General features: G+C 36.1%; 1 protein-coding gene and 1 long non-coding RNA gene across 8 annotated transcripts in view; one reads left to right on the top strand and one right to left on the bottom strand.

Annotated features, from left to right (window-relative positions):
* The window catches only part of LOC137250915 (uncharacterized), a 570,288-nt gene that overhangs the window by 217,208 nt on the left and 326,025 nt on the right, over positions 1-27,055 (bottom strand). The window lies entirely within an intron of this gene.
* LOC137250907 (uncharacterized) overlaps positions 1-27,055 on the top strand; it is a 341,188-nt gene that overhangs the window by 246,322 nt on the left and 67,811 nt on the right. For 6 of the 7 annotated variants that reach the window (XR_010953113.1, XM_067784609.1, XM_067784607.1 and 3 more), the window contains one exon: positions 16,262-17,013. The gene's annotated coding sequence lies outside the window, so the exon portion shown is untranslated. The remainder of the gene's footprint in view (positions 1-16,261; positions 17,014-27,055) is intronic. The other variant, XM_067784610.1, reaches the window with a different exon arrangement.

The following is a 27,055-nucleotide window of genomic DNA, read 5'->3' as shown; positions in this document are numbered from 1 at the left end:
TTTTCATCCTGTATTGACCATACAACATACCATTTCCACCGTTTAAATGGTTAAGCGCCAGCTATGTAAGCTCCGAGATGATAACGAAAAAGCTCCGAAATGATTTCGAAACAATACTGGGATGATAGTCCCAACTTTTACAAACAGTCCTAGCATGATCTTGAAATAGCCCCGAATAAATAAAAACAAAAAAATTAAAGGTGCGATACTCTCCTTTCACTGAGAGCTTTCATGGCAGAAATGCATTCGGAGTGCTTGCCAAACTCTACGGAGGGGCGACCGCGCTTAGAAAAATTTTGTCCTAATTGAAAAAACTTGTTTATAAAATTTTCATGTTGCCCGGGGCGTGAACCCAGGACCTTCGGTGTGGAAGGCGGAGCAGGCTACCATCACACAACGGCGGCCCGAACACAATGCCATAATATTCCCGAAATGGTCCCGAAGTAGTTCCGAAATAGTAGCGAAATAGTCAAGAAAACAACCCCAATCAGGTAGCAACCCAAATTTTCTGTTTTTTTTTACTTACGAGGCAAATAACCTTTAGCTTAATAATCACATATTTCTAATTATAAAAAGTCAAAGAACCACTTTTGGCTTTTATTATTTTACTGTTATTTTAAAAGCCAACTTTTAATTTTTATTTTTGACTTTTATAATAAAAGCCCACTTTTAAAGTTATCGTTTGATTTTTTTCAAAAAAGTCAAAAAATAATTATAAAAAGTCATAAAACCGCCTTAAAGTTTTATTTTTTACTGTTGTCTTAAAAGTCAAATTTTAGTTACTATTTTGGACTATTCAACTTTTATTTTTGACTTTTATAATAAAGGTCAACTTTTAAAGTTCCTTTTTTTCAAAAAACTCAAAAAAAATAGGAAGTTCCGGATATATATTCTTCAGCCCACCAGCATTTCTTTGCTGTATTCAAACATCAAACACAGCAATTCCTTCTATCTGACTTTTTGATTTTAAAACAACAACATTCCCTGATGTTTGCACGTAAAAAAATTGCCTAGATTAAAAGAAGAATTTCTAAGTCGAAAATTCAATATCACTGTTTTTTTCTAATTTCGTAGCAAATTTCCCAAATTTTTTAGAAATTTTTTTTGGGTGTATGCATACAAGTGCTTACGTTTCTTTACTTTTGCAATAAACTCAACTTGGCAGACGAAAATATATGGCGACGTTGAAAAGTATAACGCACAAAAACCAATTGTGTGACAGCAATTTCAACAACTTCAATGTGCAAAAAGTGCGAAAACAACAATGTGGACTATAAAACGCTGTTGTAAACTAACTAATGTGCCATACATTTCAAACGTCATAAATAGTTAAATACTCGTACATGGTAGAGATATACGCCGCCGTCGAATGTCAAAAATATCGGCGCGGCGGCGGCGGCTTCGCGCGTTACTGTATTTTCTACTCTTTTAAGACTGTCTAGGCCATTTATTGTTCATCTCGAAAGTTGGTCCGATATGGTCGAAAGGGGTATCAAGGGATACGCATTACTGCCCGTTATCAAAATACAATGCGAAATTTAACACTTTCTAACCGTTCAAAAGTTATTTCAGAAAACAGGAGCTTTCAATGCCAGCTTAACACGAATTTTGCATCACCGAATTCACCAAGTTATTAAAACAAAATACTTAAAGAAAAGTTATTTAATAAATTTAAATGCTCACTTTGCATAATTTTTTCAAAAAATTAATAAAGAACAATGATTTTAAATAAAATTTCCCAAGTCGAACATATTTTCAAATTGTCCTCAAGTTGTTAAAAAAGCATGTTACCCCAAAAAGGTGCGGAATTTCATATCCCGATTGGCTGAAATTATAAGCTAAATCAATGATGCAAAATCCTTTAGTAGGCTCCAGTAGTTTAAAATCTCCTTTGAAATGATTCTCAGCTCACAGTTAAGTTGCATATATCTTCAACACCTATGAGAAGGGTTTGAAAAATCTCTTTATTTTCTGAAATAAAATAGCGTCTGAAATCTTAGTTTTGATTTTCATACTTATCATTCAACACCCAAGTCTCCCGGTTTGATATTTTCTAAAGTTGGCGGCCCTACCCCCAACTAGTCCCTTGTAGCGAATCACATTGGATATGTTTAAATATGACCAACACGTGGCGGCTCCTGTTACAAATGTGAAAACGTAGGCACATTTTTTAACCAGGTTCGGACTTGTCCTTCGAAACAACACTCAAAGTGGTGAAGCATAAGCTTTCTCAAGACAGTGAAGCAAATGACCGGGTGTTCTACTAACCTAACGTAGGGGATAGTCGAACTAGTCTAAAAACTGAAGACGGTCATCCATAATGAGCTGTTATATCATAAGGCCGGAAACGAAGACTGTTGAAGTCAATGTATCCAACACAAACGTCTGCAAATGTTGGCCTACATTTTAAAAGTTTCTTCCACGGTCCTTGTAAAGTTTAAATTATGTAGATGCGCCAAGGATTATACGATTTTCACCCATGAGTTACGCAATGACATCCCTTAGACTGCTTATGATTTCGAGAGCGGCATCCTTGGCCGAATAGTTACTCCCTAACGTTTCAAGGTGTTTTTTGGTGTAGTTCGGAAGCATAGCGCAACAAAAGCATCCATCACAAAATCTGCACAGCTACACCTAGAGCTTCTAGGAAAGTGACGTCAGCGAAGGTATGAGTTCGAAGTCGCAGTCCTGTGGCTTCTGTGCTGGCATGGTAGCGACTGGTGGTCGGGATTGCTACTGTTCGCACGTCGGGAATTCTAGCTCCTACAGCCGAGAAAACTGAAGGAGCCCTTTGGCACGATCAACAATAAGCCAGCTTTGATGGTAATCGTTAAAACTGTGCCACGAGAATCATGACTATTAGTAGATAATTGATAGCAACCGTAAGTCGCCTTTGTGCGTGACCAGCATGTAGCCCCAAATGATTTAAATATATTAGAGTTAGCCCAGAACATCTCCTTCGGTGAAACTACGCTGCAAAACTATGACGATTTTAAGTATTTCTCCCTCTCTCCGCAAGGAGCTACTCCCGAAATTTTCTGAACGATACGCGAGATTTTGAGGAAAAAACCGCGGATCTGTCCGAATTGGCCGAAACGATTTCCTTAAATACATATAAACATATGTATACATATAAACAAAACCTTTCCAAATATTTTTTTTTTAATTTTTGCTTTACAAGCCTCCCAGATACTAATCCGCACATTAATGATATTGTTCCAGATCGTCAAACATACCATTGACGTCAGCAGTATATTTCCATATTCATTAGTTGTGGACAATGTGATAATCTGAAGTCCAGCCATTCAATTAAGAGGTTTACGCTGATCACTTTGGCGGCGCGCCGATCACGCCGCCGCCGCTGGTATATAATAGAGCCTACGCCGCCGCCGCTGATTTCGTAACCGGCATAAACCTCTAGTACATAGCCATGTTGGTATGGGTATTACATTCACTTCGGCTGTTGTTGACAGCAAAAAAATGTCATTTTAAATTTCCTGCATCCGTAACGACGCGCATCCAAATCAATTTGACTTGTTAGAGGTGCAACTGGCTAGCAAACGGCAGTTCGTATGGCTGATTGAGTACGAGTAATGAACAGGCAAAATGTATGCAAAATTTAAGAAAATGACAGGCTTAATAACCGTTTGTCACATTTATATTTATCAAATTTTGTTTCACTTATTGGAGTGTAATACACAACTATGACGTAGAAATAGCCATTCACAGTACAGCATGTGCATTAGGTCGCGCACATAAAATATTATTTAAGTAATTAAAAGGTATGCATTTACTTGTATTTTTTCGGCGAAGTATGAAATTTACTATCCCTCGACTGAGATGAATATATTATCTGACATCAATGTTTTAAACATCATATCAGCCCTTTTTGCTTATGGAATAAGAATTACTCATGTAGCTAGAAGATTGCCAAAATATTCACTTCTTGAAACGCATGTTAATATTTCCGATGCAAAAAATAGGAACTCACAATTACTAAACGTGTGTTTACGTTGCTGTATAAAAGATTTATTGTTCTTTAACTTTAGCGACTGTGAAAATAAACCCCGTAGGACAAAGCTTCGTAATATGATGAGAAATATATGGGGCTCCATCTAATTATGCGTAGATTTGACATGGACCTGCCTGTTTGACTTTGTGCATAGTTAAAAAATTAAGTTGATTTTACCCGAATTGTCAACAAGGAAGAAAAAGAAAGAAAAATCGAGATAATAAAACTTTGGAGGAAAAGTGGGTGGATAAAGAAAAGCTCAAGGGGAAGGAAATCGAAGTAAAGTTCGATGAGTACACAGACAGATGTAGGCCTGGAAAACTACTATTTTTAAATTGACTAGAACAAGGGTTATTCTACCAGAAACAAATAATTTCGAAAAGAACCGATACCGAGAAGTAACTGTTTTTTATCGGCTTATTATTGATAGCGAAATTATCGTCGAGTTATCGGTTTTTTATCGACGGGTTAGAAATGTGTCATCGATTTCAAATCGAAGTTGTATCGGCATCCTCTTTGTAACAAATGATGAGTGGTTGATAACAAATGGATAAAACGCCGTTAACAAATTGATAACTTATCGATAGAAAATGCATAACTTTTTTACAACAAATCGATAAGTTTTCGATATCAAATCGAGCAACGTCATTATCATCCACATCACTATCGACATTGTTATTTTACAGCTCTTTTCCTTCTCCTCATATTTTGAGTTTCATACTCTTCATATTTACTACGTTCCCTTGTCGTTTCACTTTCTCTTTGTTATGTCATGGTTTTTTTCCGCCCTTATTAATTTCATTAACTGATTTATCATGATGACGACGATGGTTTTTATTAATTATACGCGGACGACAATGGTGAGAATAATGGCAACAGTTACGGTCGGGAATATAGTCAGGGTTGATTTACAGTTTTTATTACGCATAAAGTTGCATTTACGATTCTGATTTGGGGTCTTTCAGGGTAACAGTCGCAGTTTAAGTCACTGTAATTGTCATGGACACGGTAAGCTCCATAATAATCACTATTAGTGCCTTTCATGGTTCACTTCCTGGTCACTGCCATGACTAAGGTTATTGCTATGATAACGATTCTTGTCACTATCATCATTAAGGTTACGACTATAACTAAGGTTACTTCTACAGTCATGGTCGCTGTAACCGTCACGTCGCCGAGTGCGGAGAGACTCGTAGTCACTTTAACAGTCACATTCACTGCAACTGTTAAAGTTTGGTTTCGGTCACAGTTAGGGCTGCTGTTATGATCATTGTTACTGGCACAGTTGACGTCAAAGTGAAGGTTTGGTTTCTGCCACTGTAAAGTGTACAATTATGATCATTGCCACTTTGCGGTCCACGCTCGTTTGGTGCTACTGCTGTAACTATTAGGACTACATGTACACGAAGTGCCTGTTGTTGTTATGAAAAATGTCATCCAACTTGCTGTTGACGAAGCTATGTATGACTTCGTCAAACGGGACTTACTTAAAGATGAAAAGTCAAAATTTTTTTTTTGGATTTTAGGATTTGTTCAATCTATATATTTTTAATTCTCAGATATATATGTATATGCAGCTCAGCTAAAAAATTAGACCGAAATACACTTGAACTAAAATTACCACTCACCCTACAACTTCTGTGCAGCTGCATATGTACAGCTGCGAAATGAAAATGGCAGTGGCAGTTTTGATAAAATTTTGTCAAGTTATTTTCTTTTTGTATTTTCGATCATTTAAGAAAATAACTCTTTGAGTTGTAACCGAAACTGTGCAAAGCAATCTCAAAAACAATTTCCAAAAAACTTAAAATTCCGGAAAACTTTACGAAAATTTCAAATCACTTTTAGTCAGAGTCTTCTGAATTCTTTTGAGTATGCAGTTTTGTAGCGCAATCAATTTTAGTCTTACAAAGTACCAGTAATGGGTCTCTCAAAACTCCTATTGATTTTGGGCAATATTTTTTCTGAAGGGTGTCTTTAAGATTTTTTTATATGGAAGAAAATCTGAAACACCCTTCATAAAAAAATTTTGAAGGGCCTGTAACTTGTTTTTTCCCTAAATTATCGAAAATAAAAAAGAAGAATATAATAGACAAAATTTAATTAAAATATAAATTGACAAGATCAAAAAATGTGGAACCGTTTTCTGCTATAATTCTAAGGTATACAAATTATATATGTGTTGATAGGAAATTTTGAGCTGCACTCTTATCCATAAATAAAAAAAAATCGAAAAATCATTTTAATATAAAAAATGTTACATAAAAGTCACACCACTATACATGCACTTATTCATACTATAGATACGCTGTGTGTACTTGCTTTTTGTGTACTATGCTGAATCGTGAGCATGGCCGAGGAGTTGCTTTTTAGGGAAAAATTAAACAACATAAAAATTAAACAGAAATACATAGCTGATCATGCATCAAGTCTATTTCTTTTCTTTCCCTTGCTTTCTTTTCTTTTCCATTCTATTCTTCTATTTTCCTTTCCTTGGTTTTCTTTTCTTTGCTTTCCTTTCCCTTCCTTTCGTTTCTTTCGTTTCCTTTCCTTTCCTTATCTTTTCTTTATTTTCCTTTCCTTTCCTTTCTTTTAATTTTCTTTTTATTTTCTTTTACTTTCATTTCTCTTCCATTCATATTCCTTCCTTTCCTTTCCTTCCTTTCGTTTCCTTTCCTTTCCTTTCCATTCCTTTCTTTCCATTCCTCTACTTTTCTTTTCTTTCATTTCTTTTCTTTTCATTTCCCTTCCATTGATTTTCCTTCCTTTCCTTTCCTATCCTTTCCTTTCCTGTGGTTGAATTTCAACCACTGGGCGAACTCTAGTTTAATTAAACTGCTATTGTCTTGTTCGCAACTTTATGGATTTACTTTGCATTGAAAAGTTGAGTGCTGGTATTTTTATACCTTTCATGAAAATGAAATGGTATATTAATTTCGTCACGAAACCCAAAATTGTAAGTCCTTAAAGGAAAATAGATAGACCCAACATTAAGTATACCGAAATAATCAGGTTGAAGAGCTGAGTTGATTTAGCCATGTCCGTCAGTCCGTCTGTCTGTTTGTATGCAAACTAGTCCCTCAATTTTTGAGATATCTTGATAAAATTTGGTGAGCGGGTGTATTTGGGTGTCCATATAATTTCGTATATTGCACATATTGTTGCCTGAAAAAATTGATGAGATCGGTCGTATATATAGTATATATCCCCCACAACCGATTGTTGAGATAAGAAACTTTGCGAAATTTCATCAAATAGTTACGATTAGGTCATATATTTTTGAAATACGTGATTCGTAGTCATAGTTTTTACATGCAGACCACAAAAAACGTGAAGCTTTGCATCCTCACACAAAGTACCTACCTATTTTTTATTTTATATTTATCTTAAGAATTGTTTAGATATGTTCAAATTTCACCAAATGTTTACGTATATAGCAGATCGGTTGTATATATATTATATACCCCATATAAACTGTATTTTTTTGCCCCTTTTTTACGGCTAGAAGCTTCAAAATTCATGAAATTTCATCAAATAGTTACGATTAGGTCATATATTGTTGAAATACGTGATTCGTATAGTTTTTACACGCAGACCACAAAAAACCTGAAACTTTGCATCCTCACACAAAGTACCTACCTATTTTTTATTTTATATTTATCTTAAAAATCGTTTAGGTATGTAGATCTGTTCATTATATATTTCTTATCTTATACATCCGATTATTCGGAGATTACGAACGGCATAAGATTATTGTTCAGCCCCATTCATGAAAGGTATGAAGTCTTTGGCACAGCCGAAGACAGTCCCGTCCTTACTTGTTTTTACTGTACTTAAAACAATTTATGACATTCAAAAAATTTCATGTAACTTGCAACAATGTCAACACCAACAACAATGTTGCTACGATATTTACAGTAGCAAAAGTACAGTCATTATGATGGCGCTCGCAGTCAGTGGCAGCAACATTAACAACACCAAAATCTCAAATGTCGACCAAAACAATTGTATTCTTTTATGTTTGCCACTTTAACTGTTTTAACTTCATTTTGAGTGGCTGTTTTGATTCTGGTTGATTGTAGAGTACTGTAAATATTTTTTTGTTGTTGTACAAATACAAAGACCAATAATATGCAAGTATGATGGCGGCAGGTTGGTTGTCGGTAGGTACGGAAGAAATTACACCTTTTGACAAGCTTGACTTGAGCGGGGCTGAACTGATTCCCAGCTTAATAATGTAATGTATGCTCTTCTGTGTTGTATTGTTGTACTTACTGCAATGAAAACGTGTACGAATGTGCGGGATTTTGCAATTGTTTAGTAAGTCCAATAATCAGAGGGTTATATGTATGTATGTTGTTTTAGTTGATTTTGACACGACGTAGTTAAAGATTCTTAGTATCGTTGCCATAAGGATAATAATTCTGTGTAGTCTTGTAGACCAGAGAGAGAAGTAAAACTGCCCACGCAATCTATCACTACCAGACACAGTTCATTTTAAAATTTCTCTAGACACTCAAAAAAGTACTTCCTAAGATTTATTTACGCCCACCATTCGAAGCCCTAATATAAGACGTGCCAGTACGCTTGTTCACTTTTATATGCTCTGGGCTGTGAAATGAAGCATATTGTGACGAATATTGGCATCACTAAGCTGTTAGTAAATAATCACACAACAACAAAAACATGAAGCAGCTACATTTATGTAGAAGGCGACGAAGAGCTATCTCACACACAGAGATGTAGTCATCAGCCGAAATAGTTACTCACACATACACACGCATATAACTAATTACCAAGCATGAGGTACAAGAGTTCTAGAAGTTGAATCGTCTAGACCTTTGGAGAAATATGCGAATGAGGCAACGGAGAGCATAAAAGCAGCGCAACTGAGTAGTCAGTAATCAGTTTGACGCTGTTGTGAAGTACGTGATATTGAAGTATAATTGTACTACTCCCAAGTAGACTAAATAAAGACCATATTGCAATGTTGAATATTGGAGTGATTTATTCAACAGTTTAGCAATTCGAACGTTTACAGAAGGTTTGGAATAAGCGGAATTTTCCCAAAATTCGTTACAATATATATAGCAATTATTCTCACCTAAGGCAAATTATTTACTAATTTACATGTACTCTTCTTCTAAGGTTGTGACTGTACTCGTTGTAACTTTTTGATATATAAACATCTCTGCTGAAGGTATGGAAAAATTCAGAATATAAGCGTGAGCGTTGTCTTTGGAAATGGTATGCTATATGGTGGTAAAAGCTGAAGTGTTATCACTACACTGAAGCATAATGTGGGAGCATTATAAGTGGTAGAGCTGATATGAGCGAAATCAGACAACAAATTATTTAGTAGTCAAAGGAGGCAGAAAAACAAATCGATGGCATATAAAGCAAAAAGTGTAACAACAAAGGAAAATAAGTAATTCGCTTTGTTTTGTTGATTTTCCGACAAGGTGGATAATTTATGTATATTGGAACGATTTTCCGTCATCTCTTGTTAAATTTAATTTAGAGACGAACCCGATTTCGGCGTTGTGACATCATCAATGTCATTTTTCGTTTCGGAGAACGAACAAGCGATGACGAACAATCGTCCTAATATATACATTGAAAATAAGTAGATGACACAGAAGAAGATAAGGGAGAAAAGAACAATTTTTTTAAAATGTCGATAATAATGTGGATGATAATACTCGTATTAGCGTGTTATCCATTTCTTAACGACAAGTTGTGGGCATATTATCGACAAGGTCGTCTATAGCTAACAATTGTTATCGAAGTATCATAAACTTGCCAGCGATACCAAAGGTTACTGATGTGCTATCGATTTTTTGTCCACGAGTTATCGGTTTGTTATTGGCTTGTCATTGATAAGTGGTCGGTTTTTATCCAAAATTTAACAATATCTTATCGAAATATTATCAACTTGTTATGCAAAAGTTATCGACTTGTAATTGTAATGTTATTAGCTTGATCTCGCCGTGTTATCGATTTGCTATCAAAAGTAATCGATTATTTTTTCACAATTTGTCGACGTGTTATCAAAAATTGATTGATGTTATCGAAAATTTACCGATTTATTATCGAAAAAATAGCGATTTTTTTAAAAAGTTATTGATTTGTTATTTTAGTGGTATCGATTTGTTATCGATAAGTTTACGTTTATGTCTTACCAAAAAAGTTGTCTCTTCAGCACAAACGGCTCTTGTTACACAAACGCATATACATAAACGTTGGACTTGACAATTAAAACGAAATAATTACTTAAATTACCAGATCATAATTATCTTTATACATGTATGTACGCTCATATGACATACTCGCCTAACATAGTTTAATTAAAAATAAGTAAATATTTTTATTGCCCCACAGGCATTTATGAGTGTAATTTCATATTTAATTACTTAGTAACCATATCTGCATATATGTATGTATGTAGATATACTTCAAATTCCTTCAATGCTGTTATGAACTTTAATTTGATGCTGTTAAGCAGCAAATAACAGCTGTAATCTACCGTTACTTTTTACTATTAATTTCCTGTAAGTTGAGATACTTACCTAAATAATATATAAGAAAAAAATATGGAACGAAAAAGTCATTGAGTAAATGTCGTATCACAATATATGGTGCAAAAAAAATAGTCGCTGTATTTACAAGGTGCTGAATTTTTTATACTTTTCTTGAAAATGAAATGATATATAAAGTTTGGTCCGAAATCGAAAATTGTAAGTCCTTAAAGGAAAAAGGAAAGACGCACCAATAAGTATATCGCAATGAACAAGATGACGAACTAAGTTGATTCAGCCGCGTCCGTCTGTATGCCCGTCTGGCTTTTTGAACACAAACTAGTCCCTCAATTTCTGAGACATTTTGATTAAATTTGGCGGGCTGGTATATTTTGGTGTTCGAATAGACATTTGTCGGAACCGATAAGATAAGACTATTTTCACAGTTCTTACCACTTTCACAGCAAGAATCCATAGACTTCAGACACCAGATGTTATTGTGTTTGGCAAGCATTGTTGTCCGAAAAAATTGCCGAGGTCCGTAGTATATATAGTATTTATTCCATATAACCCCTTGTTCAGATAACGGATTATTTCTGATTTTTTCCTCATTTTACCACTTAAAGGCTGAAAATATCCCAGATGTTTATGTGGCATATTTTTATATCTGAGAACCCTTTGGATGGTTGGTTGCTGTGGCGCACGGATATCAAAGATACGAACCATTTACAGTGGGCAGTGAACCTTCTAATATCTTTAACAGAGCATTTAGCTACTTCCCTAAGTTCCGGCAGTATATAAGTGGTGCGCGACTGTTTCCTTGCTGACCCTCCTCGCAGCAGGTCGTGCAAATGCTGCTCTTAGAGCGTGCAGGCCAAACGGCCGGTGGCCCTCCATTGTGGCAGTGAAGATTTCTTTCCATGACCTATTTAGTAGGTCCTCTATTCTCTTACTGTCGTAATTCGGCCATGTTTTCTTGGTTATATTGCAGGTGTCCGATGAGTACCAGTTGAAGACTGATAACTCCTTGAAAATGCTATGCATGTATCATTTGATTGATGTAAGTGAACGATGCATCTCGAAGGCACCTTCAGCAGTGCCACTGCTCTTGCAAGTTCGTTTGCCTACTCGCTGCCCTCGATGTTCCTGTGAACCCATATGAGGGTATTGTTGGCGAAATGAAATGCGGCTTGAAGCGAACTGTTGCAGCTGCTGGCGGCCTTAGATGAAGTGGTGAGGAGTTACGCGCTCTGAGCTTACATACAACTGATAGTTTAGATTTTACAAAATTTTCAAATTTCATCAGATTATTGTTCAGCTCCTCATTCATGACAGGTATGAGGTCTTCAGCACAGCTGAAGACAGTCCCGTCCTTAAATGTTTTCAAATTTCTTTGTGATGCCCTCTAATGCATATACGTATGTTTGTGTGCACAGACATAGTTGAACTATTGGGTATGTAGTGAACTCGGAAACGATATGGAAAAAGAATTGTCCGTAAAGAGATAAAAGACTAGTTCGTTTTTCTGTAAATATTAAGTATGTCGTAGAGTTCTTTGTTTGTACCATTATTGAGCATTATTGCATAATGATTTTAGCGCAATTCGCTGCGACCGTCAATTTACTGGTTTGAGAATTAAAAAACAAATATAAAGAAAAACAACAAATTTGTATTTTGTAATGTAAATCACGAATTGTTTTAAGGAGAAAGGCCAACAACTTGTTCTATATGCCGGTGTCTATTCGTAGTTACACATCAATGTATATATACACAACAGTGTCCGGCTCCACCTAGAATTTAAAAAAGGAAGAATAAGCATTCACCGCCAGAAAAGCTCAAATTTTGTTTTCTATTGATCTTTTACGCTCTTGATTGGGATGCAACGATACACCGATGTTACCGAACATGGAGTGTCGTTTTTGGTGCGTAAGCATCTTAGCTCACGGTTTAGGCGAATGTTGTTGTTGCTGCGTTAACAGTGCTTCGCCCCATTCAATAGGAGTGACCAGTTACAAATTGTCATCAAAGTCCTCTAACGGGAGCCCAAGGAAAATAGTAGTTCAACAGGGTCGGGCTATAGGGATGCTGCTGTTAGAAGCGTAGGTTCACATTACAATTGAAAAGATTTTTGGTTTCATGTGAAGATGCATCCTAAGCGGGACATATATTATGTATGTTTGGGTCGATTCTGGACAAGTAAACGTTTAACCTGTTACAGCATCCAGAACGACGTTAGGTCAAACTGGCTTGTGTCGTGTCTCTGTAGGTAGCCTGTTTTTTTTCTCCGACAAGGGTTTGATAGTGTATGTTGATGACACGGTTCATCGGCCGCGATCTAGCGAAGGTGTTTACTGATTCTATGTGAAATAGGCTATAGTTAAGATAAGCATAAGGGCTTATCTGGATCGAACGGTTGATGTTTGCTTATCCCTCTAGGATGCGGAGTTAGATCAAACTGTCGTTTCCTGCGATGTTCTGGTTTGTGGAAATTCAGCAAAAACTGACTGTTCAGCACTTCATTATGCTCTTTTATGTTGAGCTCTTTTGCCTCACTATGCAGATGATTTTCAGGGGTCACAGTAAGACATCCAATGGCATTTCTGAGTGCAGTATTTTGGAAAGCCTGCAGCCTTTTCCAGTGTGTGTGTTTTTTAGGCCAGGGACCAATTTGGCGACGCGTATCATATGAGCGGCCCGCCAATTGCCTTGTAAGTGGTTAGCAGCGTTTCTTTTCTTTACCCCAAGTGGCGACGATAAGCGACTTGAGGATTTTGTTGCGGCTTTGTAATTTAGATAAAAATTTCGGACGCATATGCCTTGAAGGTAAGAGTGTTATCGAACGTTGCCCTTAAGGTCTTTGGGTGACTGACAGTCGGCATCGACATGAATGTCCAATATGTACGTACCTATATTTTTCACGTCGTAAAAAGAATAGCCGTGAATTTGGTCGGGGATAGTGCCAGTACCAGAAAGACTGTGGAGATATCTACTTTTTGCAGAAACTTATTAGTCTATTGAAGGGCCAGGTCTGGTTGCCATTATGGTGTAGTTGTTGGCATAGGAAAAGATTGCAACTCTTGTGGGAAATACTACTTTGATATGTAGAAATTGAACAGAAGAGGGAATAGGACCCCACCCTGTGGCACCCCCTGGGGCTATCCTGAATGTTGGCGTGAATGTTATCACTGCACTGTAGCGTAGTATGAGAACAGACAGCAAATCAGTTAAAGAAAAGGAAAAAAAATTGAAGGAAAGGAAACAAAAAAAATTTGAACGAAAGGAAAGGAAATGAAAGGAAAGGAAAGAAAAGGAAAGAAAAGAACAAAAAGAAAAGAGCGAAAAAAGAAGAGGTAGGAAGCCAAACCTGAAAGCCAGATTTGATATCGAATTATTAACGGTTTTTATTGGCTACATGCGTGTTATTCGTTCTTTATCGACGAGTGTATGTAACGGGTAAAGCCTACTTATCGATTTGTTATCGAAGTGTTACGAAATTTTTACTAATAATATAGGTTAGCGGTGAGTTGTTTTTTTATCAACGAGATATTGATTTTAATCGAAAAGTTACCATTTTCGTGTGAAAAAGTTACATATGGTTCTATTCTGAACTTATTTTCGTTTAAAAGAAGCAAAAAGGATACAGAGGCTAACAAGTGCAATAATGCAGTTTTCCTTCAGATATGGGAATTTCCCTACTGTTTACAAGTAAGTATCTACAAAACAAGTAAGGAAGGCTAAGTTCGGGTGCAACCGAACATTACATACTCAGCTGAGAGCTATGGAGACAAAATAAGAGAAAATAACCTTGTAGGAAAATGAACCTAGGGTAACCCTGGAATTTGTTTGTATGACATGTGTATCAAATGGAAGGTATTAAAGAGTATTTTAAGAGGTAGAGGCCACAGTTCTATAGGTGGACGCCATTTAGGGATATCGCCATAAAGGTGTGTTTGTACGATATGGGTATCAAATTAAAGGTATTAATGAGGGCTTTAAAAGGGAGTGGTGGTAGTTGTTTGTGTGATAGCGTTTTCGAGATATCGACCAAAATGTGGACCAGGGTGACCCAGAACATCTTCTGTCGGGTAGCGATAATTTATTTATATATGTAATATCACGAACAGTATTTCTGCCAAGATTCCAAGGGCTTTTGATTTCGCCCTGCAGAACTTTTTCATTTTCTTCTACTTAATATGGTAGGTGTCACACCCATTTTACAAAGTTTTTTTCTAAAGTTATATTTTGCGTCAACAAACCAATCCAATTACCATGTTTCATCCATTTTTTCGTATTTGGGATATAATTATGGCATTTTTTTCATTTTTCGTAATTTTCGATATCGAAAAATTGGGCGTGGTCATAGTCGGATTTCCAACATTTTTTATACCAATACAACGTGAGTTCAAAGATATATCGATTTTTTCTCAAGTTATCGTGTTAACGGCCGAGCGGAAGGACAGACGGTCGACTGTGTATAAAAACTGGGCGTGGCTTCAACCAATTTCGCCCTTTTTCGCAGAAAACAGTTATCGTCCTAGAATCTAAGCCCCTACCAAATTTCACAAGGATTGGTAAATTTTTGTTCGACTTATGGCATTAAAAGTATTCTAGACGAATTAAATGAAAAAGGGTGGAGCCAGGCCCATTTTGAAATTTTCTTTTTTTTTGTATTTTGTTGCACCATATCATTACTGGAGTTGAATGTTCGACATATGTTACTTATATACTGTAAAGATATTCAATTTTTTGTTAAAATTTGACTTAAAAAAAAAAAAAAAAATTTTAAGTGGGCGTGGTCGTTATCCGATTTTGCTAATTTTTATTAAGCATACATATAGTAATAGGAGTAAATTTCCTCCCAAATTTCATCATGATATCTTCAACGACTGCCAAATTACAGCTTGCAAAACTTTTAAATTACCTTCTTTTAAAAGTGGGCGGTGCCACGCCCATTGTCCAAAATTTTAGTAACTTTCTATTCTGCGTCATAAGTTCAACTCACCTACCAAGTTTCATCACTTTATCCGTCTTTGGGAATGAATTATCGCACTTTTTCGGTTTTTCGAAATTTTCGATATCGAAGGTGGGCGTGGTTATAGTCCGATATCGTTAATTTTAGATAGCGATTTGAAATGAGTGCCCTGGAACCTACATAGCAAATTTCATCAAGATACCTCAAAATTTACTAAAGTTATCGTGTTAACGGACGGACGGACGGACAGACGGCTCAATCAAATTTGTTTTCGATACTGATGATTTTGATATATGGAAGTATATATCTATCTTGATTCCTTTATACCTGTGCAACCAACCGTTATCCATTCAAAGTTATTATACCCGTGTACAAGTACAGCTGGGTAGAAAAATTTTGAGTAGCACTACCAATAACAACCGGATTAGTCACCGATCGGTCGGTGCCAATAAAAAGCCGAGGAAGCTCTTCACAAATAGCGCGAAATTAAGTATTTGTTTCTGTTAAAGTTACTTTTAAAAACATTTAGTTCTCTAGACGTTCACCCGTTTGTTTAGACATCCAAATTTACGAGTGCTTTCACGCCTTTTTTATACCTTTTTTCATTTGAAATTAATACATTTATTTTTGTTTTACTTGAATGCAATATAGTTTTAATAACATATTTCCTTATTTAATTTTCTTATTTATACCTAAAATTTACGAAACGTTTGTGCAATTTGTTTATAATATCCGTCTTTTAATTTTATCTCTTTGCAGTTAACAATCAACGAAATCTATAAACAGCGACCACGAAATCATCACCAACCAATTAACCGCGCCTACAACAACAGTTTCAACTTTTATTAATGCGTACAACGATCACTTCGAAGCATCAAAAAAAATTGCAGGAAAGATTTTACAATAACCACAACCGAAACAACAAAACTTTGCTACCTGCTTTTCTTCGCTCTTCGCCATTCACCATGTAAACATTTATGTGGCTCATTTTCCGCTTATTTATTCCTTTACACATGCATATTTTCAAAATTTCCATTCAATCAACATAGATAATGCGCCATTTATTACTAAATGTTTGCCACTTAACAGCAATTTATTTGATTTTTACCCCAACTAATAAAATTTTAATCGAATAATCGAAAGTTTAATTTTCAATCGCAAATAACAAAAAGTACTCATATTAAATTAAATCGATTTTAATAAAAAGTAAATCACATGCAATTGTGCAATAAATGCAAACATATAAACATCTGCAGACATATAACAATTTAATAAGGAAATACCATTTTCAAATAAATAACTATTTTAATATATTTCAATAAAAATAAATTGCAAATCAAATGAACGGTAAAAGGTGGAAAGAGTTTGAATTAAATATAAATAACGGAAAGCACATAAATCTTCCGATTGGAGACGCATCGCATTAATTACTCACAACTAATTTCAAATTTAACAAATAAAATAACTTCACTTAATTCATTCAACGATTCTGTGATAAAAAGAACCAAAAGGTAAGTGAAAAAGTCTAATTTACTGAATCTAACTGAAATAAAATATTGTTTATCACAAAATAGTTTACACATTAGTATAAAAAACAACTATGAACACCGAAAAAACCTACGTCTGAAAATCATATACATAATATAATCTTTAAGATTAGGAAGACGTCAAATATAAAACATATTAAAAAGAGTAATAGTGAACTTTGCAGCTCTCTCTTCCCTGTTGGAGTTCTTGGAGAGATAGGAGAAGTCAATATTACAAAATGGAGTACCCAGCGGGTTAGGGGGCTTAGAATATGCCTGTCGGAAGAGGCGATTAAAATACCAAATTCCATTAAAGGTGTAGCCAGCGGAATATATAGCTTCTCCAATCCAACTGTCAACTTCATCTACCCATAGCGAATACTGTTTCTTGGCCTGGAAGGTTTTATGTGGTCATACCAAATTGTTCGGGCTAGGACCTTAATGGTGCTTGTTACCGAAACATACCGGATCTGCATCCGGCGAAGGACCATTAACATAGATTAAGGTTATGTTGAACTGGCCGGTCACTAAAGACCTCACATAGACTGAATGTGTCCATAGTGTTACCAGAATTTGTTTAACGACCAAACGGAAGAACCCCAATCAGGTGCCAGGATATATGTTATAGAATAACTCCGCCCTTTTGGCAAATACTAGCAGTTTTCTAGGACCCAGCTTAATTGTTGGCTCGAGATCTGGCAACTGTGCCGCTCTTAATAGCTGGAGCCATGACCTGGCGAGCGCAGGACACGACCACAGAACGTGCTCAACCGCTTCTTCCTGCAGCTCACACTTCTTGCACTTAATGTTACTGAAGAGACCTAATTTATAAGCATGTGACGCAAGAAGGCAGTCTCCAGTCAGTATGCCCATTGTGAGCTTTAATTCTTCTCTCTTCAGAGATATGAGCCACTTTGTGAGTCTATTATCGTAGGCTTTGCACATGATCTTAGAAATTTTGCAGCCCCGCGATTTTGTCCACGCCTTTCCTGCTTGATGGATCCTGTCTTCTTTTGATTTCTGCCAAACGGATTGGAACGTCTATCGTCGGCTCGGCGAGTGTTGTACCCTATTTTGCCAACTCATCGGCCTTTTCGTTACCTACTACTATCCATTTATAACCGGGAAGCTAGTAAAGATGTATAGTCCGACCTGAGCGATGTTTTTCCAATGCTTCTTTGCATTCCAGAACAATTCTTGATGAAGTGCTGTATGAGATTATTGCCTTAATTGCAGCCTGAATATCAATATATAAATTGACGCGACTGCAGCTTAAGCACGCTTCCTCCAGAATTTCTGCTGCTTTCTTCACTGCTATAATTTCCGCCTGAAAAACACTGCAATAATCTGGCAGCCTGTAGGATCTAGTTATTACTGGGTCGACAGAGTAAACAGCGGACCCAACCCCTTCCATTAATTTGGAAACATCCGTGTATAGTATGTTTTGCCATTTCTGCAGCTTGGCAACAACCCTCCGGCTCAATTGTAGCCCCAATATCTCTTTCGATGCTCAGGTAAAGGTCTGCACTCAAGCTGCCCCGACGCCTTACGCCTTATTACGGTTGCAGGCGGGATGTGTAGAATGGCATGGAATCCTGCTTTCGGGGTAGTTTTTAAGGCCCCATTATGCTAGTCATTGACACCAACATAGATAACACTCCGCAAAGCCTTTGGGGAGTGTCCTTATCGCTACAGCAACAACAAATTGTAGTCGCATTTGACTCGCGCCCATAAAAAGCTTATTTCCTTTTCCTGAGAGAAAATGGAAAAGTTTTGGTGAACTGATTTGAATGGCTGAATCTTCAGAGAATAATATTGTCCACAACAAACGAATGTGGAAAGATACTGCTGACGTCAATGAGATGACTGACGATCTGGAACAGTATCATGAAGTTGCGAATGAGTATCTGGGAGGATTGTAATACAAAAACTAGCGATCGACGGTATACCGTCCCCAGACGCAACATTCATCTATGCAAAGTAGGCTCAGAGCAGAAAACAGGTGGCTGGTGTAAAAAGATAAAGCGGCAACAAATCAGAGCTTATAGAGATTTATCTGATGGCAAAAAAAAAACCACTTATGAGAATTTTATTTTAAAAAGCTTTGTTTATCCCTAGAAAAAGACAAAGCGTATGATCAACCCGACAGACATTATTCTCAATTTCTCTATCTATCCACCCATCTCTCCTCTGGCTAACCCTCCGCTTTTCTTATTTCCTCTCGCCTCAGCATTTTCTACTTTACCTTATTCGGCTCATTCAATTTCCCTTTCCCTTTCATTCTTCCGTAAATCTTCCCGCTTTTCCTCTTACTCATCTCGCTCTTGCTTCTATCCAATCTATATCTCACCGCTACCCTTATTCTTAATCTTCCTGTTGATCTCCTTTTACTTCTTTTCTCATTTTCCAATTTTACTATTGGTAAAGTAGTTTTTAGTAAATTATTTATGGTTAATTATTCCACCTTCTATTAATTTAAAAAAATCTTTGTGATTTTTAGTGTTTTTAAACTTGTATTTATTTTGAAGTTTTTAGTTCGATGTATTTTGTTTGTAGAATTCTATGTTTTTCATTACGTTCAGACGTCGGCCATTTGCATGGACGTGAAGGACCTTGACTGTTTGACTGATTGATGTTTGCGCCTAAAGAAAATTTGGCATAAAAAATTCCGCGTCGCTAATTTTCCTGTAATCCTATTTGACATCAATGGGAAATAGGGTAAAAAGCTTTTGCAAATTAACGTAAAATTGATCCTGCAAGCTCCGCTTTTGTATTCGTCTCACTTCAGCAAAATATGGTTATGGACTTTTTCCCAAATTGGTCCCATGGTCAAACGAAAATTTCCTAAATGGTCACTAAACATAGGGCCCTAAAGCCAATTGGCACTATGGCCACTTTAAATGGCCATAAGGTAAACTGTTAACTTGTCTTATTTCCGTTGAAATTTATATTATTGCATTGTCATCGGTCCTTGATGCATGTGCAAAGTTTTAATTAAACTTCTGGAAATTTGTGAAAACTATGCTCGAAAATTTCGTAACATACATACATACATACATACTAGGGCTCTTAAGATTATTCCAATAATTCGACTAATCGAGTATTCGATTTCTGTACGATTATTAATCGAATTTCAGTATTCGAATATTTGATTTTTTCCTATTACCCTAATAATCGCCACTCAGCGATTATTTGATTTTCAAAATCGAAGTTCAATTTTGTATGAAGTGTTCATACACAAAAAATTATGTATAAATTCACATGAAAATTTAATCAATCAATTTCTTTGAAAAAAATAAAAATAAAATGCAAAAAAATATCACATATTATTTCTAAAACTACTTTTTCCACATTTTTATATGTATGACTATTCAACATGTGGTCGACCATGTGGATTTAACACTTGGCTGCATGTCAATTCCACAATTTCGGTATTTAAGTGTAGGGTCTTTTTGTGCTATCTTATATACGAATTTTGGTTTGAATGTTTCTAGTAGAAAATTTCTACAGCCTATAAATGAGTTCATAAAAGACTCTAATTGTTATTTGTGATTTTACCACTGTAGAATGAGAAGAGAACAATGGAGCATATTCTCTCTCCACAAATAAGAATTTAAAATCATTAATAAACGCTTCCGCGTTCAAATATGTAAATAGTTAGTGTAAGAACATGTTCTAAAAACGATAAACAAATATACATAAAATACTTTCACAAATGTGCTCATAAATCGCAAAACATAGAAATTCCATTATATTTTTGTAGGTGCACAAAGTGGGCAGATTTACGAGCGGTTTTAACAGCCAATCTATTACAGCTTTTTCCAATATAATTGTCAAGACACAGCATCAAGACGGCGATAAAAGATTGTAAATACAACGCTGTTGTACCAGAACTGCCATTTAAGCTATTCTCGAGACATTTAGAACATAAAAATAGTAAATTATAGACTATAAAGCAACACGCACTAACAACAAGAAACAAATGTAAACAAGACCGCTAAAAAAATTTAAAAAAGTGCCACAACAAAGAATTACAAAATGCAAAACAAGCATGTTAAAGAACCGTTTACCATGGCGGGCTATATTTGCATAGCAAGATCCATAGCTAAGCGCATTCATATACATATGTACATATGTAGTATTCAGTATGGTTCGTACATAAGTTGAACGCAGCTCTCTGTACTGCACATTGCGTGCACTAAATGGCAATTTGACAAAAAAAAAGTCACTGGATTATTTATTTATTAACTAAAATGATTTATTCACACCGATATAAAGTTTGAGTATAGCATTTCACACCTGATAATTTACGCAATGGCAATGAGGTGCTTGAAGGCTGGCTGACACGCCTGCGCATTGCGGTACTCGTATGTGGGCTGTGTCTCTGCTTTTCAGTTGAGCGACAGAATTTAAACCGCCTATGAAAGCCGCAATACCGTATTTGTTTTTTTTTTTATGACTGCTATAATGTATGCCTGTATGTATGAATGTTTGTACATATATTAGGTTGCATCATTAAAAAAGGTGCGTTTTTTGACAGAAATTATAAACTATTGTTTGGGTATTCATGTCAGTCTGATTATCACAACATATAGCTAAAAGCTTTTGATCTCCAGTGAAATGTTGACCAAAACATATACAATCACAAATTTCAGTTTTTGATTGTAATAAGAATCAGTGCAAAAAAGGCATTCGTTTTTCGCGTACGACCACGGTGGAATAGGTCTTCATACTATTGGGAATAGCAATTTTATCGTTTTAAAATTCTATCGAAACAAGTAAGGAAGACTAAGTTTAAGGGTGTAACCGAACATTACATACTCAGCTGAGAGCTTTGGAGACAAATGAATCTAGGGTAACCCTGGAATGTGTTTGTATAACATGGGCATCAAATGGAAGGTATTAAAGAGTATTTTAAAAGGGAGTGGGCCATAGTTCTACAAGTGGATGCCTTTTCGAAAAATCGCCATAAAGGTGGACCAGGGGTGACTCTAGAATGTGTTTGTACGATACAGGTATACAATTAAAGGTATTAATTAGGGTTCTAAAAGGGATTGGCCCTTAGTTGTATATATGAAGGCGTTTTCGATATATCGACCAAAATGTGGACCAGGGTGACCCGGAACATCATTTGTCGGGTAACGCCAATTTATTCATGTATGTAATACGACGAACAGTATTCCTGCCATGATTCCAAGGGCTTTTGATTTCGCCCTGCAGAACTTTTTCATTTTCTTCTACTTAATATGGTAGGTGTCACACCCATTTTACAAAGTTTTTCCTAAAGCTATATTGTGCGTCAAAAAACCAATCCAATAACCATGTGTCATCCCTTTTTTCGTATTTCATATAGAATTATGGCATTTTTTCATTTTTCGAAATTTTCGATATCGAAAAGATGGGCGTGGTCATAGTCGGATTTCGCCCATTTTTAATACCAAGATCAAGTGAGTTCAAATAAGTACGTGAACTAAATTTAGTAAAGATATATCGATTTTTGGTCAAGTTATCGTGTTAACGGCCGAGCGGAAGGGGAGACGGTCGACTGTGTATAAAAACTGGGCGTGGTTTCAACCGTGTATGTGTGAGATATCTCTTCACTTCGAGCTGCTGGTTATGTGTGCATGTACATACGTTTGGCTGCTTACTGTATTTGTTGTTGTTTATTATTTACTAACAGCTTAGTGATGTCACATTCGCCACAGTATGTTCTGCCAATATGTCAAACAAAGTACCTGTCACTAAGGCTACCAATCATAACCGCAAAAATATAAATATTAACCAATGAAAATATGATGTGGTAAATAATTTAAGAAAACCATATTTTACATGTACTTGATGGAGTTTTTAATAGCAGTTGATTTGTAATGAAAATATTCATACTACATAGATTCGTATGTGCGTATTTGCATGCATGAGCCAATTGCGTGAGTGGTTTGCCATTTCAAAACCTCTAGTAAGTACAGGCGTCAAAGGCATCTTGATAATAATATCTAGCTCTGGCTTATTTGCAGTTGTTCTAGAGATAGATAGCCAATCTGAAAGCGTATTTCCTGTACTTTTCATTGCCGACTTGTCAACACCTTGTGGGCTACATCCTAAAAAAAAGATGATAAAAAAATTTTAAGGACTACCTTTATATAAATGGACCAAAAAATAGAAGGCAATTTTTTCTTTAATACAGACATAGTCTTGTTGAATTTTGACTCAAAACCTTTAACAATAGCTCTTATAAAAGAATTTTGGGACTTAAAATTATATAATATACATAAAATTATATATAAATACATAGTCTGTAATAAAGGAAAAACTGCCTTCTATTTTTTGGTCCATTTATATAAAGGTAGTCCTTAAAATTTTTGTATCATCTTTTTATTTTCAATTTTTTAGTACTGCCTACAAAAAAGCAATTTCAACTTTGATTAGTAATTTAAGTAATTCCTAAGTGAAAAATCGTATCTTTATTTATTTGTTCAAAATAGCCAGATTTAAGACAATTAGTGGAATTTTCGCTGACAACACTGGCGAAAACAACAGAATCCCACCTCGCATCATAACAAGAGAATTCCACCTCGTTTGTCAGCTTCTTTATTTGCACAGCTGACGCTTGAAAGTCTTAAAGAATCGTGGTGAAAGTCGCATACGCCTAAAAGTATGCAAGGACGTACATTGAGTTGGGCCTTCAACGAGGTGGAATTCCACAACGCCTGCAACACACAGGAGGCTAGCCATAAAGGCATGGCTTAATCTTCTAAATAGTTCGACTTGTGCGTTACGTAGCTCAAATTTTTTGATCAAGCATTGCACTGTCACCGAGTTTTAAACTATACTTCATGCTTCAAGTCTCTAGATATCCAGGAAGTTAGTTAAAAGCCGATTTCTCAATATCTCGATCCATGTGAATTTTTTTGACATAATATTGCATTGTCACCGGGTTCTGACTTACGGACCAAGGTTCATGTATCTAGCTCATCGGGAAGTTACTCGAAAATCAATCGCAAGATTCCCCCCATTTTTAAAGGATTTACAGTTATCTTGACTAGCGCGCCACCTAGCGGAACTTTGTTTTCCATAAGTTGTATTGTCACCAGGCCTCTAACTAAGTGCCAAGTTTCAAGTCTCTAGGTAACCGGGAAGTTAAAATTTGTTTTCTTAATATCTCGATCCGCGTGCCACCTACCGAGTATTTTTTTTTTGATCAAATCCCACGGCCACCTATCGGATTTTTTTTGATATAATATTGCATTGTCACGGGGTTCTGACTTACGGCCCAAGTTTCATGTCTCTAGCTCACCGGCAAGTTACTCAAAAATCGATCGCAAGATTCCCCTCAGTTTTCAGGGATTTGTAGTTATCTAAATTAGCACGCCACCTAGCGAAACTTTGTTTTCTATAAATTGTATTGTCACCGGGTCTCGAACTATGTGCTAAGTTACAAGTCTCTAGGTAACCGGGAAGTCAGTTAAAAATGGATTGAGAGATTCCCAAATTAAAATTAATTTTCCTAATATCTCGATCCATGCGCCACCTAGCGGAGTTTTTTTGATAAAATATTGCATTGTCACCGGGTTCTGACTTACGGCTCAAGTTTCATATCTCCAGCTTACCGGGAAGTTACTCAAAAATCGATTGCAAAATTTCCTGCGTTTTTTCAGGGATTTTCGCTTATCTCGATTCGTCTGCCACCTGGCGGCATTTTATTTTCTACGAATTCTAGTGCCATCGATTCGCAAACTATGTGCTAAGTTTCAAGTCTCTGGATCACCGAGAAGTTAGTTAAAAGTCGATCGGAAAATTTCCATTTTAAAATAAATTTTCTGTATATCTCGATCCGTGCGCCACCTAGCGGGGTTTTTTCACTTGCATTGTAATGTCTCTCAGATCTGAACTATGCTCTAAGTATCAAGTGTCTAGCTCAACGGGAAGTTACCGAAAAAGACTTTTCCGTGGGTCAAAAATTCGTATGGAAATAAGGGAACAAACACGAAAGCGACTTAATATAAAGGTAATAAAAAATATTCTACAAATAAAATGTATGTGCACTCACACATGTAAATGGTATATTACACATTAACCACGATCTGGTTTAATGACTGAAGCAAATGTTAATCAACTCCGAGAGAGAGATTATGCAAATATAAGCGCATAAACGAAAACAAATAAATCAAAATTGTGTATCAAGTTGACAGCCACAACAGTAATTACGCAGATTTAATGCGTTATATCTACATCGAACTGCATTGCAACAGCTTCCGGCGCCACATTTTATACTCAGTTGAGCAGAGCTCACAGAGTATATTAACTTTGATTGGATAACGGTTGGTTGTACAGGTAAAAAGAAATCGAGATAGATACAGACTTCCATATATCAAAATCATTAGTATCGAAAAAAAATTTGATTGAGCCGTGTCCGTCCCTCCGTCCGTTAACACCATAACTTGAGTAAATTTTGAGGTATCTTGATGAAATTTGGTACGTAGGTTCCTGAGCACTTATATCAGATCGATATTAAAAATGAACAATATCGGACTATAACCACGCCCACTTTTTCGATATCGAAAATTTCGAAAAACCGAAAAAGTGCGATAATTCATTACCAAAGACGGATAAAGCGATGAAACTTGGTAGGTGAGTTGAACTTATGACGCAGAATAGAAAATCAGTAAAAATTTGGACAACGGCCGTGGCACCGCCCACTTTTAAAAGAAGGTAATTTAATATTTTGCAAGCTGTAATTTGGCAGTCGTTGAAGATATCATTATGAAATTTGGCAGGAACGTTACTCCTATTACTATATATATGCTTAATAAAAATTAGCAAAATCGGAGAACGACCACGCCCACTTTAAAAAAAAATTTGTTTAAGTCCAATTTTAACAAAAAATTTAATATCTTTACAGTATATAAGTAAATTATGTCAACATTCAACTTCAGTAATGATATGGTGCAAAAAAATGCAAAAATAAAAGAAAATTTCAAAATGGGCGTGGCTCCGCCCTTTTTCATTTAATTTGTTTAGGATACTTTTAATGCCATAAGTCGAACAAAAATTTACCAATCCTTGTGAAATTTGGTAGGGGCTTAGTTTCTGGGACGATAACTTATTCCTATGAAAAAGGGCGAAATCGGTTGAAGCCACGCCCAGTTTTTATACACAGTCGACCGTCTGTCCTTCCGCTCGGCCGTTAACACGATAACTTGAGCAAAAATCGATATATCTTTACTAAACTCAGTTCACGTACTTATCTGAACTCACCTTGTATTGGTATAAAAAATGGCCGAAATCCGACTATGACCACGCCCACCTTTTCGATATCGAAAATTACCAAAAACGAAAAAAATGCCATAATTCTATACCAAATACGAAAAAAGGGATGAAATATGGTAAGGTAATTGGATTGTTTTATTGACGCGAAATATAACTTTAGAAAAAACTTTGTAAAATGGGTGTGACACCTACATATTAAGTAGAATGAAATGAAAAAGTTCTGCAGGGCGAAATAAAAAACCCTTGAAATCTTGGCAGGAATACTGTTCGTGGTACTATATATATAAATAAATTAGCGGTATCCAACAGATGATGTTCTTGGTCACCCTGCTCCACATTTGGGTCAATATCTGGAAAACGCCTTCACATATACAACTACCACCACTCCCCTTTAAAAGCCTCATTAATACCTTTAATTTGATACCCATATCGTACAAACAAATTCTAGAGTCACCCCTGGTCCACCTTTATGGCGATATATCGAAAAGTCGTCCACCTATAGAACTAAGCCCCACGCCCTTCCAAAATACTCATTAACACCTTTCATTTGATACCCATATCGTACAAACATATTCTAGAGTCACCCCTTGTCCGCCTTTATGGCGATATCTCGAAAAGGCGACCACCCATAGAACTAAGGCCCATTCCCTTTTAAAAAGCCTCATTAACACCTTTCATTTGATACCCATATCGTACAAAGTCTAGAGTCACCACTGGTCCACCTTTATGGCGATATCTCGAAAAGGTGACCACCACCTAT

The sequence above is a fragment of the Eurosta solidaginis genome, chromosome 4 (assembly GCF_040869045.1).
Source record: "Eurosta solidaginis isolate ZX-2024a chromosome 4, ASM4086904v1, whole genome shotgun sequence".
Classification (NCBI taxonomy): domain Eukaryota; kingdom Metazoa; phylum Arthropoda; class Insecta; order Diptera; family Tephritidae; genus Eurosta; species Eurosta solidaginis.
This window is presented reverse-complemented; position numbering and strand designations above follow the sequence as displayed.